The 13,442-nt window shown below is 37.1% G+C and overlaps 1 long non-coding RNA gene across 1 annotated transcript in view; it reads right to left on the bottom strand.

Annotated features, from left to right (window-relative positions):
- Positions 1-8,226: 8,226 nt before the first annotated feature.
- The window catches only part of LOC135305153 (uncharacterized), a 173,825-nt gene continuing 168,609 nt past the window's right edge, over positions 8,227-13,442 (bottom strand). Inside the window, exon 14 of the long non-coding RNA XR_010366430.1 lies at positions 8,227-9,540. This is a non-coding gene — a long non-coding RNA (uncharacterized LOC135305153). The remainder of the gene's footprint in view (positions 9,541-13,442) is intronic.

Below are 13,442 nucleotides of genomic sequence, written 5' to 3'. Positions count from 1 at the left end.
CCCTAGGTTTCTTAAACTCAGAGTAAGTTGCATATAATTTTAGGTATTCATATATGAAACTAAATGATTTTGAATATAGCTCTCATTTCCATTAAAAAAAAAATCTACATGAAAAGGATCACCAGAAACTCAGGAGAAGCAGATGTTCAGTTCACCTTTCAGCATTTCTAGAACAGGTTACTGGATCCCAGTTCAGGCTCTCTAAGCTTACTGGAAGCTAGGAAACCCAGTCTCCCCTGACCTGGGGACCAGAATAACTCTTCCACTCTTCAAAGTCAATATCCCCAAGAAGACAGAATTGTGCCTTTGAGAAAAACAGGAGCTAAGATCTCTACATAGGTTATGAAACCTGTGGAACTGGTGACACACTAATGCAGGATTTTGCCTTTGAAAATCATCTGCTCCTGGCTTCAAATCCAAGCAAAACTCTGTGGCTGCTACACCTGATTTCAGGGCTAAACCCTCCATTCAACTGCTGCCTCATATGCAGCAAGCAAAGGCCACAGAGCAAATAAAATATTACACATCTAGCAGCTCTACTAATTTGGATCCTATTAACTTTTCTCCCCTCTATCCCACAAAATTCTTCCAACTCCTGATTGCTTCTCACCTCGTAGGGAATTGTGCTGACACAGTAATGGGACAAATAGCAGCAATCATTTGCTCTCTTGCATTGACTCTGCCACAAAGAAGCACAAACAAATCCTTCAAAGGGCCTGATCCAACCTCTCTCAAGAAAGCCAGCACCATTCCTCACCAAGTACATAAACAACAAATATCTAAAGGAAGGTCAAACATCTGCACATAAGAGGTACATAATCCTACACAAAACCACCAATTCATCATCCTTGGTCAGGTAATATAGATGTTTTACTATTAATGATTTAATTTCTTAGTTCAGCTAGCAATTTACATGAGTTGTTCCAGGAAACGTAAGGAGGGAGGTAATTGTAAAGGCAACAGCAGAAGCTGTATGTGTTTAAACCACTTCTGTAAATCTCTGCACAAAGCTGTGCACCCTGAATGCAAGGGGGAAGCAACAGTGACAAAGAGCATCTGGTCTTTGAGCAGCTGTAACACAATGAACTCTTTAAAGTGACAACCCAAATATGGGTAAGGACATTGTTTAGATCAAGTCCACATGCTACTGCTCTTAGTAGATATGCTTTTTGGAAAATGAAAATTAAATTGAACCATTTGGCAGGGTGGAAGTCTTGTGAAAATTTCTTGCTTGTATGCAATAATGAAAATTAATTTGAACATGGGAGAAGAAAACAACTCAGAAAGTGATTTAATGGTCCTACAGAATGGTCCAAACTCTGAAAGCCTCCAAGATGTAAAATATTTAGCATTGGATAACTCAAAAAAAAATCACTTCCTTGGACTAGGGACCCAGCTTCATCTCCTAAGCCACAAATTTATCCGTAAGTTGCAAGAAAATGATGGCATGAGTCTGGGAAAAAATTCTTTCTGTCATGTGCCAGCAAAGAGCACCCACATACAAAAAAAAAAGAAAATTGAATTTGGTGAGGTATAGGCCTGCATGATTAAGCAAATGCTGGTTTTATCTGTGATTAGGTAGGAAAGAAAGAAAGGGAAATATGCTTTGGTTCTGCTGTCAGAAGATGCGCTGTAGCCATGCTTCATAATTTATTTCTCTCAGTTTTTCTTGTAGCATAAGAACAACAGCAACAATAAAGAGAACAACCAAAAAAGACTCATAAGACATGGCACTGGGGCAGGAGAATCAGGTGCCATACAGAATAAATAAAGACCAGTGAGGCAGACCACATCAATAATGCAGGTCAGCAAGAATGTCTAGGAGAAAGTCTGTGTAAGGCTTCTGCAATTAAGAAAAGAAAATCCTTTGACTTCATGGCATGTCTTCTGAGATTAATATCCCATGGCTACAATTAAAAATATTGTTTGGGTTTGTTGACCCTTTCTGCACACAGACCCCGAGCTTTTAAAGAATTTGTTTTTTAAGGTGAAAGGAACAGATTACGATGTGAGTGTGTGAGAGTGGATGTTTCTTACACACTCACACCTCCCACACATTTACACACTCACTCACACACTGCACACACAGAGTTACACAAAAACACTCACACCCACTCACAACTCACACTCATGGTTAGTTATTTAGAAATTAAAGGTCTCTTGGCACAGACTCACAAAGAAAAGGCATCTGATGCTCACAGAATATGCATAATAATGGTGATCTGCTCATTTTAAAAACCACTTTGCTAATCCCTTCATATTCTGTATTCCATCAACCAAACTAACAGAATTAATATTATTTAAGCTTAGAAAGGTGTACATTTGCAGAGGCCATGGATTTCCTATGATTTATTTTATCAAAAATTCCCTCTTTTCTGTTATTCTGAAAAAAAAAAAAATCAGGTTGATTACTGCCTTCCATCATGTAAATATGAGCAAAAGAGAAACATCTGTCCATTGGTCTGGAGATGTCTGGCCTTCCATTGCTCAGCTTTCCATGACATTTGAATGTACTGAAGTAATCACATTTTAGGGTATTTTTGGCTCTTGGAAGACAGCATTTCATGACCCAATGATTTTTTAAAAGGAATTGAAAAAAGAAAGTCTGAATAATTTGAGAATAAATTACAGCAACATGAAATGAGCTCTTATTCACCAATACTTACAAATAGCTTTACCAAAGATAAAATAATGCGTATTGTAATTAATATTTTAATTTGCTAAGAAAAGCTAAATAGTGATTAAACCCCCTTCCCCTCCCCTTTCCCCCTGACAATAATGAAGCTAGGCAGTTTCAAGAGAAGCAGAGCAGCCAGGAGTTTAATGTCGTTGATTAAGAACATGTTTCCATGGTGGCTATTATGTCCCTCTAAGAGACGAAAACAAAACCAAGGCTTATTTCCTTTTAGAACTACAGGGTTTCTTCTGCCTTTATAGGACAGACAACAAGAAAATGTTTAGGGATAATTAAAGGCAATTAGGCTCATCAAGGCTCATTTCTGGTCTAGCTCCACTTCTTTTCTCTACAATGTGTACTAATTGCTGCTTCAACATATCAAGTAGCATGGATGACTTTTTTTTTTTTGTACTTTCACAAACAAGACTGCTTGGTCATTACCAGCTTTGACAGTGTGAGTAAGAGACTCATGATTAGGTTTTTGTTTGCTTTTTTGAAGATTTATACTACATGTCCTATTGAATCTGGTAACACAGAATAATAAATTAACTCTTCTGCTAGAGGATCTCAAAGTTCTTTGCAAACATTAATGAATTAATTCACTATACTCTTTCATTGTGTTTAATAGGTATCATCATCATAATTTTGTGGACTACTTAGTACAGACAAAGATGTTGGGTAGCACATTCAATGTCACAGTCAACACATTACAGTGTTGGTCTTCTGTTCACATACAATTAGCTTGTTTGCCATAAACACGCCTCCCGTGTAACTTCTCTTACATCTGGCTTTGATTCACTGATAGTCAGGTCATTTACATTTTTCAAATGTCTAAATTTCAAAGAGAGCTTTCTAGAGGGAAATTAGTAAGAGGCAGAGGATATCCAGAATTATATACAGAAATATTAAAGTGCTTCTATATTAAATGTTGCAGAAGAGAATCTTGGGAAGTTCTGGTTTTGGAAGCAGAAAAGGTTTGTTAGCAGAACTCTACAATTATCAATTCCTGACAGCATAGTCATGACAGCTCCAATCCCACAGACCCCTTCATGTAAAACTGCAGTCCACTTACTCAGTTCAATAGCTCTCCAGTACTGAAAGCAGTTGGCTGACACACACATTTAATTTTTCCGCCAGAAAATGTCTTCCTTTACCGGCTCTAAGTTCAGAACAGGCAAACAAGAAACTTTGTCTTAGAAGAATCACAGAATCATGGCATATTCTGGGTTGGAAGGGACTCCCAAGGATCACCACATGCATATGCTTTCATGGCTTTGGATATTTGTGAACATTAATCAACCATACCTTCTCCAGCACTGAGAGATGGCTAAGATTGCTTGCATGTACAGCTCGTAAGAGACTGCAGCTGATGCATTAATTTCACTTCTTTGTACACAGCAATTTGTTCATGAATCACGCATCTCAATAACTGTAAATGAAATAGATCCCAAATTTTCACCAAAGTCCAGTCTGGATCCACAATTATACAATCTTTTCATCCAGGAAATATAATAACATAGATTAGGCTTCTCACAGACCAGACATGCTCATTCATCGCATTTAAAACCTGGATACAATTCTCTGCCTTGGAGGCACTTAGGTTCACATGTCCAGCCTCCCACTTCCCTGTTTACAAAGACACAAGATGGAGGAAAAGTTACTTAATTCTTGTTTAAAGTGTTTTATTTTGATAAACATTTAATAATTAAAAGTAAAATAAGAGAGTACAGACACCTGCATGAGCAGGAGCTATAGCACATCTGAGTTTTGCCACTTGAGAAGTGACTGCAGTCCCATCTCTGCTTTTGGTGAACACTGGTCTGAGAGGCAAGAGAGGGGCTCAGCTCCACAGACAATGAGAAAACTTTTTGCAGCTTGCCAGATGCTGGCTGACTGCTCTGGTGACACAAGAACTGTGTAATGGGTACCACGGTGTCAGCCTCCACTGCACTGTCCTGAGAGGAGATTTAGGATCCCAGCCTTTCAGAGACGTGACAACACAGGTCATTGCAGGCAGCTTCAGTGACTGAATGGCACAGCGGTTTCCTAAATCATTTCACTTTGTGTCTTCTTTGAAAAGCTGAATAGCAGGATTGTGCTGCTACTTTGTGTCTTTCATATGTCCTACTCACAACAGTTCTGCAGCTTTTAAACGTCCTGATTCCTCATCTGCTCCCAAATAACTATAGATTCAGGATTATTACTGATGTTAGTTTACCTAGGCCTACTAATAGTTTCTCTAGGGTCTGGAACAACAAAAAAGGAAACAACGTGGACACCAGGTGTTCTGAAAGTCTTTTGGCTCGCATCTCAATGCTCATATGGAAATGGATTATATGCATTACCACTTCCTGTGGTGAATTTTTTCAAATAAAAAGGGCTTATTTAGTGCAGAAAAGCATGCAGGATACTAGATACAGTGTAGAGAAGCAGTTTGGCTGGAAATTTCAAGAAGTAAGCTGTACTTCTGTCCAGCTAAATGGGCAGGCTGAGATTGGCAATCCCTGGCTCTAAGCACAGCTGCAGGTAAGTAAGAAGGACCATGAAAAATGTCCTGCACAAACTTTATTTGCTCCACCAAATCCAAGCAGTAACTAAGTTGCTTAAATCAGAATGTTCTTTCTATCTTAATTCTTCTGGACAATATTATATTTCCCCAAAGACACTAGTACAACTTCAAATTGCCCTTTTCTGAGAAGAATGGCACAAATCCTGCTTTGCAAGTTTGCATATGAGAGCAGTGTCTGATTTACAACTCTTTTATGTCTGTTTACAACTCTCAATAAGGTGCACTTTGGGATGAAAGCAGAATTATTTTATTTTTCCCAACTGAACTTCAGTGTATTCTACAGGCATTGTGAAAGCAAGAAGAACACACTTGGATTTTCCTAATGAAAGGAGTATGATTTAATAAAAGAATATAACACATTTTCAGATGGCGAAAGATGAATAACATAGCTTGCCCCATTTTAATAATGGAAATACTTCCCTCACTTCTCAAAAGCTGCTCCCATTCTCAGCCCATGCCCTTCCATACTAAAAATATCTTGGGGCAGCTAAAAGATTAGTCACATGGTGCACTATATGCTTTTGGTTCCATGTCATTTATAACCAGGAGATTGAGAAGAATTTTTCCAATTTATAAATCAACTCAACTTTTAAAAAAAATCTTTCACAAAAATATTTATACAGTCCTTTCTAGTAGACATGCTGAGTACCAGTCATCACATCTGATATACAAACTCCCTGAACAGAGGAGATAAATATATATATATTTTTATATATATATATCTGATATAAATCCCTCCTCAATCACATCCTGCATAACACCTTCTACATTGAGGATAACAAATTTACCCACTTTAAGATGTCTTTAACTGAATAGGAGTTTGACATCCTCCTTCCTGCCAGTCCTCACACCTGTTGAACAAAGAAAACTTGGCTAAACAAGTTTTTCTAGCTCCCCTTTCTTCCTTTCCTCTACTGCATTTGCAAATATTTGTTTGGTAGGGCTAGGGAGCATTTTGAGACCCAGAGATTGCAGTCTCTTCCTCAGTCACTGTTTTAAATTTCAGTTCCTGAGTATAAGCACATTCCTCATGGTTTGGATGATCTTCCAGGTAGGCAGCAGCCACTCTGGGCTCACACATACGTGGTGCTTTGCAGTAGGTGGGGATGAGGCATCTTCAAAGGAGGTTACAACAGAGACACACTTAATGCAAAAGGGCAGAGCATTAAAGAACTTTTGTGATTTGCTAGCCATGGGGACCAGATCCAATCCAACAGCACCTTAAACCAGTTACCATGGTCTTCCTACTGACTCCAAAACCAGAAATCATTTTGACATTTAGGAATTGAATCCATGCTGGTTTTAATCCATGACTCCCTGAAAAACACCTGGTGAAAGGTGCTGTGGAATATCCGCCATGGGAAACCTCATGTTTTCCCCCACAAGAGTGGTAGAACTTGCTCAGTGGATCAGAGTCAGTCTGACAGAGTTAGTGGAGATGCTGCTGATGCCTGGCTAGATCACCCATTTCTTACCATTAATTTTGAGGCATTTTCTAGTAGATGGTTTATGTTTTCTGGTGATGACAGCTTGAGATCTCCTTTTACTGTTTGAACAGCTACCTAAGTGTCATTCCTATTTTCAGAAAAATAATCATGTATCCCAAGAATTTTCTTCTACCTAGAAATTCATTTAAGACTCAGATATTTGTCTTTTAATGTGAAATCTGCTACTGCACAGCACAAGGACAGACAACTGTTATGATAGTACATTTAATTTTTGGGCAAAAGCTGGAATATTATTTCTTCTTTTTTGTCCATTCTTTGAGTTATTGAATATGAAAAGGTGAGGCCATTACTACTCCCTATGGCATTTTACTGAGATTTCAGGCATAAATATACCACGCTTGAATCATCAGTTCTGAACAGGAGGTGCAAGTGGTGAAGTACTGCATAAGAGTCTGTCATTTCCAGTGATGTTGAAATGTCCTGTTACAATTTTCAGTCCTAATCAAAGAACTATTGATTTTAAACTACAGTGTCATGGATTATATTACGGGAAACCAGCTAGGTAGAAACCTCCTTCAATAATTAAACAGCTGAAAAAGCAGCTCACTACTTTGATTACCTGTGACTTTGCCTTGTGCTTCAGCTTTGATCTGGACAAGCAGGTAGAGAAAACGTTTACATGGAAGGTCAGATAACTTCAATCACAGAGCACTGGAAGTCTGTGCTGCAGATATCTATAGACATACATATATACATTTATGTTCATAGATATAAAAAGGCATATAAATTTATATATATATATATATAACTCAGGAATTTACCTGGTGTGCACACTCCAGGCTTTTAACTGCATCCAAGGCAAGTCTGGAGTGCTCTTTATCTCATAATAAAAGCCACCTAGGGAAGAATTTTCCAGAGCCTACCTCTAGGACTCTATCTATTTCCAACCTTCCTTTAGCTACTGATACTTTTGATTAGGGACAGCAGATATTTTCAAAGGCCTCAGCTGAGATGATTCCATGTTTTTTCTTCTGAGAACATGAAGTTCATTAGTAGAATCCCTGTTCTCATGTACTTCATTCAAGCTGATCTTTTCATCATTTGCTTAGAGCAAATATCAGCCACAATTTATTACAAAATAACATGCTCATGCTTCTAATATTAAACTTATTGGCTCCTAAATGCTTTCAGCTCTATTATACAAGATGCAAAACAGTTTTGTTTTTAATTCCCCAAAAACCTGGATGTACAGAAGATGGAGATGACATGTTTCCAGCTGGAACTGTTTACATATTGCAAAGAAAAAAGAGAAAAGGTGGGGTAATAAAATGTTGAACATCCAGAAATCTAAATAAATGAAGCACTGCTATAATACTAATTTCAATTATTTTGCCCTGCCTATTCTCCCCAGACAAAGGGAAAATTTGAGCACCCCAAACATGTCTTTATATCCCCATCCTTTCACTCTGAGCATTAACCCCATCTTCATTGTAAACATTTTATTCTATTCCTTTGACATGGGCTCCCTATGGAAGTTTATGATGAGACATTTTCAAAATTTAACCTTTTGAAAAACATCACTTGAATCTAGAATTTTAAACATTTATCTCTTAGCCTTTCTCAAGCAGCCAAATCAGTTTTGATTTTCATACTCTATGTATTGGTCCTTGTGCAGGGAGGAGTCCCTGGCTGTCACATTCTCCCCAGCACAGAGGGATCCAGCACAAATGGCTGTCCATGTCTGGCATTATTCTTTTAAAAAAATAAAACACTTTACATCCAGTTTCTCAAAACCAAATCTTTATGTAAACATGACCTTAGTACTTATGATAAAATGGGTTTTTTATGTCTTTTGAAAAACATATGAAATTGACAAGTAGCACATCACCATGCTATAATTAGCAGTAGAAATCCATATTTTATTTTAAATTAATAAGTATTTCAGAATAAAATCTGGTGCCTATCACAGAAATCACCCCAGTTTGGGAAACAAAGCACATACTTATCTATCACTAGATGGAGGCAGTACAAAAAGGTCAAAAATTATAATACCTGGGGAAAAGGAATAGCCAGTGCTTCAGATTTCTGCTTCTAGTTCTCACATAAGGTATTTCCATTTTTTATAATATATGTTTTACCACTCATTTCTTACATTACAAATGAATGTACTCTAGGGTCACAGAAGCTGGGTACTATATGAGCAGGTACTCATGCAATACTGCAGGAGTGATTCACAGCATGTAATTTCAGTGAAACAAATTGGCACCTAACCTATAGTATCTATGTTTTTATCTGGTTGAAGGAGATAACATTGTTTGTGAAGTACATCACATTTGTTATCTTGCTCTATCTCAGAGTTCCCTTGAAATGACTTGCTCTTGTTTCACTTGTGAATAAGTGGAAGGAAGGGAAGAAACTTCTTTATTCTTTAACATACACACAATTTTAACTTGACTTACCTACAGAAACAGCTCTGATTTATTATTTACAAAAAAGGACCTTGAAGAGATCCATAGCATTTAATTTTAAATTTGCCCTTAATTATGATTCATGATCCAGATTATGATCCATGATCATAGTGCTGACTGCTGAATTCACTCAAATGCTTTCAGTTGCAATTATTACTCAGCTGCATATAAGTAATTACTCATGAGTAGGAGAAACGGATGAAATAATTTCCTTTAATCTTGAACTTTTCTCTTCAGAGCCCCTTTCAGCCTTCAGCTTCTAACTCAGTTTCATGCTGCATTTCTATTCTGCCTCTCCTGTTCTTCCTTGACATTTTTACTCTTGCTATTGTTCTTATTCAGTAGACTGGCTTCAGGATACATTTCAGAACATTACAACTGCAACATGGAGAAGATGGTGAAAGTTGTTAAAACGTAAATCTGTTAGGCAAATATTTTTCACTATTTTAGTTTAAAACTAGTAAAGAAAAAAAAAAGCCCAGAAATGCCAAATTAAACACCACTAAAATAAAATTAACTGAAACCAGCTGGCAAAACTTATGAATTTAGATTTTCTTCCCATTTGCTTTGTGATTTTAATTGTTTTTTAAAGATTGAGATCACCATCCCTGGAAAACAGGAATAGAATAAGAAAAGGTAAAAATAAAGTTCTATCTTACTCTCTCTATTTCTTCTTTTTCTTGGCAGCCTTCTAGACATCTATTCCCTCTTGCATTGGCATATCTCCAACAGTTAGCAACAGTAACTTCTGTTAAAGACAGGTAGTTCTGCATCTACATAGAATCTTTTACATAAATTAAATGGGACCTATCAGCTTATCTAGAAAAGTTAGTTCAGAGATCACCATTTTGCATTTCCAGATTTTGGGAGTAGGAGTCCAATAAATAAGCCACAAATTTTAATAAAATACTTGCTCAAATTACTCTGGGAGAATTCAGTTTTAGGGGATGGGTACAAACATATAGGATACAAACATATCTGTGATTACTCAGGGATATTATTTAAATTTTCTGCTATAAACAGAATATTTGCAATGTAAACAGGTACACAGAATTCTGAGCATATCATGCATAAATAAAGAAAAAAAAATGGCCAATAATTTATTTCCTAATGAATTTTCCTAAAAACCAACAATCTTAGAAATGTCTGTAAGAATCTCCATTAAATATCAGACAAAAATTTTCTTCTACAACTGTATTGGGGTTTTTTTTCCTCTCTTTCAAGAGAGAATAGGCACAGCTAATGTACTAGTTTTCTTGCTGCCTTTACTGTCAGGCTTTCCCAGGATGCTGTATTAAAATCATCAACAAATAGAAATGTCTTTAACCTGGATTTAAACCCACAGCCTGATCCAGCATTTAAGATCTTGGCCAGGAATTTGTTCCACAGTCACCATCAATAATGACTGAGAGGTCAGAGGCTACTTTGCTGCTTACAAGTGCAAATGCAACAGCAAATATTCTGGACTTCACTTGCTGCCAATTGTAAGGCCAAGGTTTGTTTTGCAATAGGGCATGGAAGATTAAAACAACACAGGAAACTTGGCTAGAGAACAGGTCCAAGTGGACCTCGAAGGAAGTAATTACTTTGGACTACTGTACTCCCTCTTCCTCCCTCCACTCTTTCACTTCTTTATGTGCTTAATTGTAAATTACCCTCTACTCCTTCCCTCACTTGATTTTGCCTTGTACCAGTGGAGTCACACGAAAGTGCTGGTACTAAATTTCTGCTGTAAAACCGATGCCAATACTGGATGTCTACGAGCTCAGAGCACTTTGAGCACTGGAGCTAGTGACATTACAAAGCTTGTTAACGTAAAATCTTCTTTGTGTTACATTTTTTGCAATACATTTTACAAAAATCTACCCCAGGGAGCCAAGGGGCAGTTGCTTCTTTATTACATTTTAGGAGAGACACATTATTAGCGTTCCAGTCTATATATTATGAAATTAAGTGGATACCCTTGGGGTTAATTCCTCGTTGTAATTGTAATGAAAAGAAACAATTTCTAACCCTCCATTTAGGATCTATAACTATTAAAATCCACTAGTCTTAGTGACTCCTGGGGCCAGTGAAGTACTTCAGTGTATATGAAAAAGGGCACTCCCACAGTGTCCAATATAAGTAATTTATAAAAATAACAGCCTCCAAGTGGGAAAAGTAACAAATGAGCTTCCATTGAGCCCCTCCCTGCTGTTTACTATTGCATGATGGATTCATCAACTACGTAAAATTATATGCATATCAAAATCGTGGAGCTGGGTTCCAAGATTAGAGTTTGCCAAGAGTAGGAAAGGTAGAGCAGGAATCACAGAATACAATGACTAAATACAAGGCAAGATCATGCAATAAAGCCATAAAGAATCCCCCCAGGAAAAAGAAAAAAGTTAAAAATCAACACTCCTTTTCAATGGCTTCTCTGTTTCAAAAAATACTCTTTGCTTCAATGCATTTTAAATTATAATAAAACACATTTTAAATAATCAAATATTAACTATCTATTTCAAAAAATTTTACTATCTTTTGAAAATGCCTAATTTCTTTAGTCTAGGAGGTGCATAGTAGCAACAATGCTATTGCCTGTTTTCAATGTCTTTACTGTTTATCTCGCTGTACTTTCTCTGAGAATTGCCCCTGCTGACTTTAGTACTGCCACTTTTCACGTCATCAGATGTGTCAGGTTTCACCATCTTGCCTACACACTTGTACCCCTGCTCACTGTTCATAATGCCCAAAAAGAGAGAGAAACATTTTCATAAATGAGATGAGAAAAAATGGATTTGAAACCACAGTAGTAAAAGGAATACTGTGCTCCAGGAACCTGCTATTAAATAATTTTTATGAACTGACTGGGTTTCAGCTTGATAGCAAACCTTTAGCATTTAATTCAGTTTGTTAATAATGAAATAAAATGTATATCATCAGATAGTGTCTTCCAATTTAGTATTCTTACTAAGATCATTGTTTCTATTAAGCTGAAAACCATAAAAGTGCATTGTTGTCTAAGACAGCATAAGTTCCCATTTGGAATGCATGCATGCTGAACAGACTTATTAATTGCTATTGCAGGAGAGTTTTCTACTGCTTTGTTAGAGCTGCCTTGTGAAAAAGGATACCCCTTTACAATTTCAGGAGTTGTCTGTCTTTTGATACTTTTTTAGCTGCAGTTGACAAAGCTTTAATACTGTTTATCTCTCAGTTTTTATTCATCATAATATAAACTCCCTTAAAATAAAGGAAAAAGGTCTTACCAGAAATGAAGGAAACAGGTAGCTGGTTATTTTAAATCAACCATTCATCTCGCTAATAAAATGTGACATAAGTTGCTCTGTACAGACAAGTTTAGGCTGTCATGGTTATTTTTAACGAAAAGAACAAATGTAGCATCATTTCATATGTTCGTGTCCAGCAAAAAATGGGGGGAGTGGGTTAGGTATTAATTGCAAATTCATGTTAATATGTCACCTGTTGCTACTGGCAAGCCATCTCATTAATGTCCTTATTTTTCCGGTGTCTACAAACCATCTACAAGTGGGAGTATTCACAGCTTGTGCATTCTCTGGTCACCACATCAGCCAGTGAAGCTGGCATCTCAGGCTGGTACCTTAGTGAGGCATAAAGTGCCTGCTTGAAAGGACAAGGACTCTTGCCTGCTTTCAAATGATTATAGACCATTTAATACAACTATGGAAATAGAAGATGAAAGTGGAAGGCTGATAAGGAACCACATATACTTTCATTTTTACCATTGGCACCGTATGTCATGCTGAATATACAGGTCTTCAGCCACTGATGATTTTTAGAAGTTACATAAAATGAACAGGTGGCTTCCATCTCACTGGACAGATGTTGGTATCACATCTAATGAAGCTAAACAGAACCACTGTCAATAGAAGGCTGTAAGTGTAACACTTTTCATGTCATTACATCCCTTTCAATAAATCAAGAGCTGTTCAGAAAATACATGAATATCCCTAGGAACTGCAGCACTTTCTAATATTGATTGTGCAGATGGTAGACAGGGCTGCACTTCTCAAGGCCAGTTGCTAATTATCCCATATCAAATATGGATAGGATAACTGCTGGGCAAATAACTGCGTAAAATGTTGAAACTGAGCACCTCAGAAAGAATTGGAAATCATTAAAAATTAATCGGGGGCCCCGACTTTTGAACTTCTGCTTGTTTCTTCCTTATGCCTTCATGGAAACGGGTTTAGTAAAATTTATCTACAAGTCCCTGCAATTTAACTGCTGATCATGTACTGATGGGAGCTTTCTTG

This window comes from Passer domesticus, chromosome 7 (assembly GCF_036417665.1).
Source record: "Passer domesticus isolate bPasDom1 chromosome 7, bPasDom1.hap1, whole genome shotgun sequence".
In the NCBI taxonomy this organism is placed as follows: domain Eukaryota; kingdom Metazoa; phylum Chordata; class Aves; order Passeriformes; family Passeridae; genus Passer; species Passer domesticus.
This window is presented reverse-complemented; position numbering and strand designations above follow the sequence as displayed.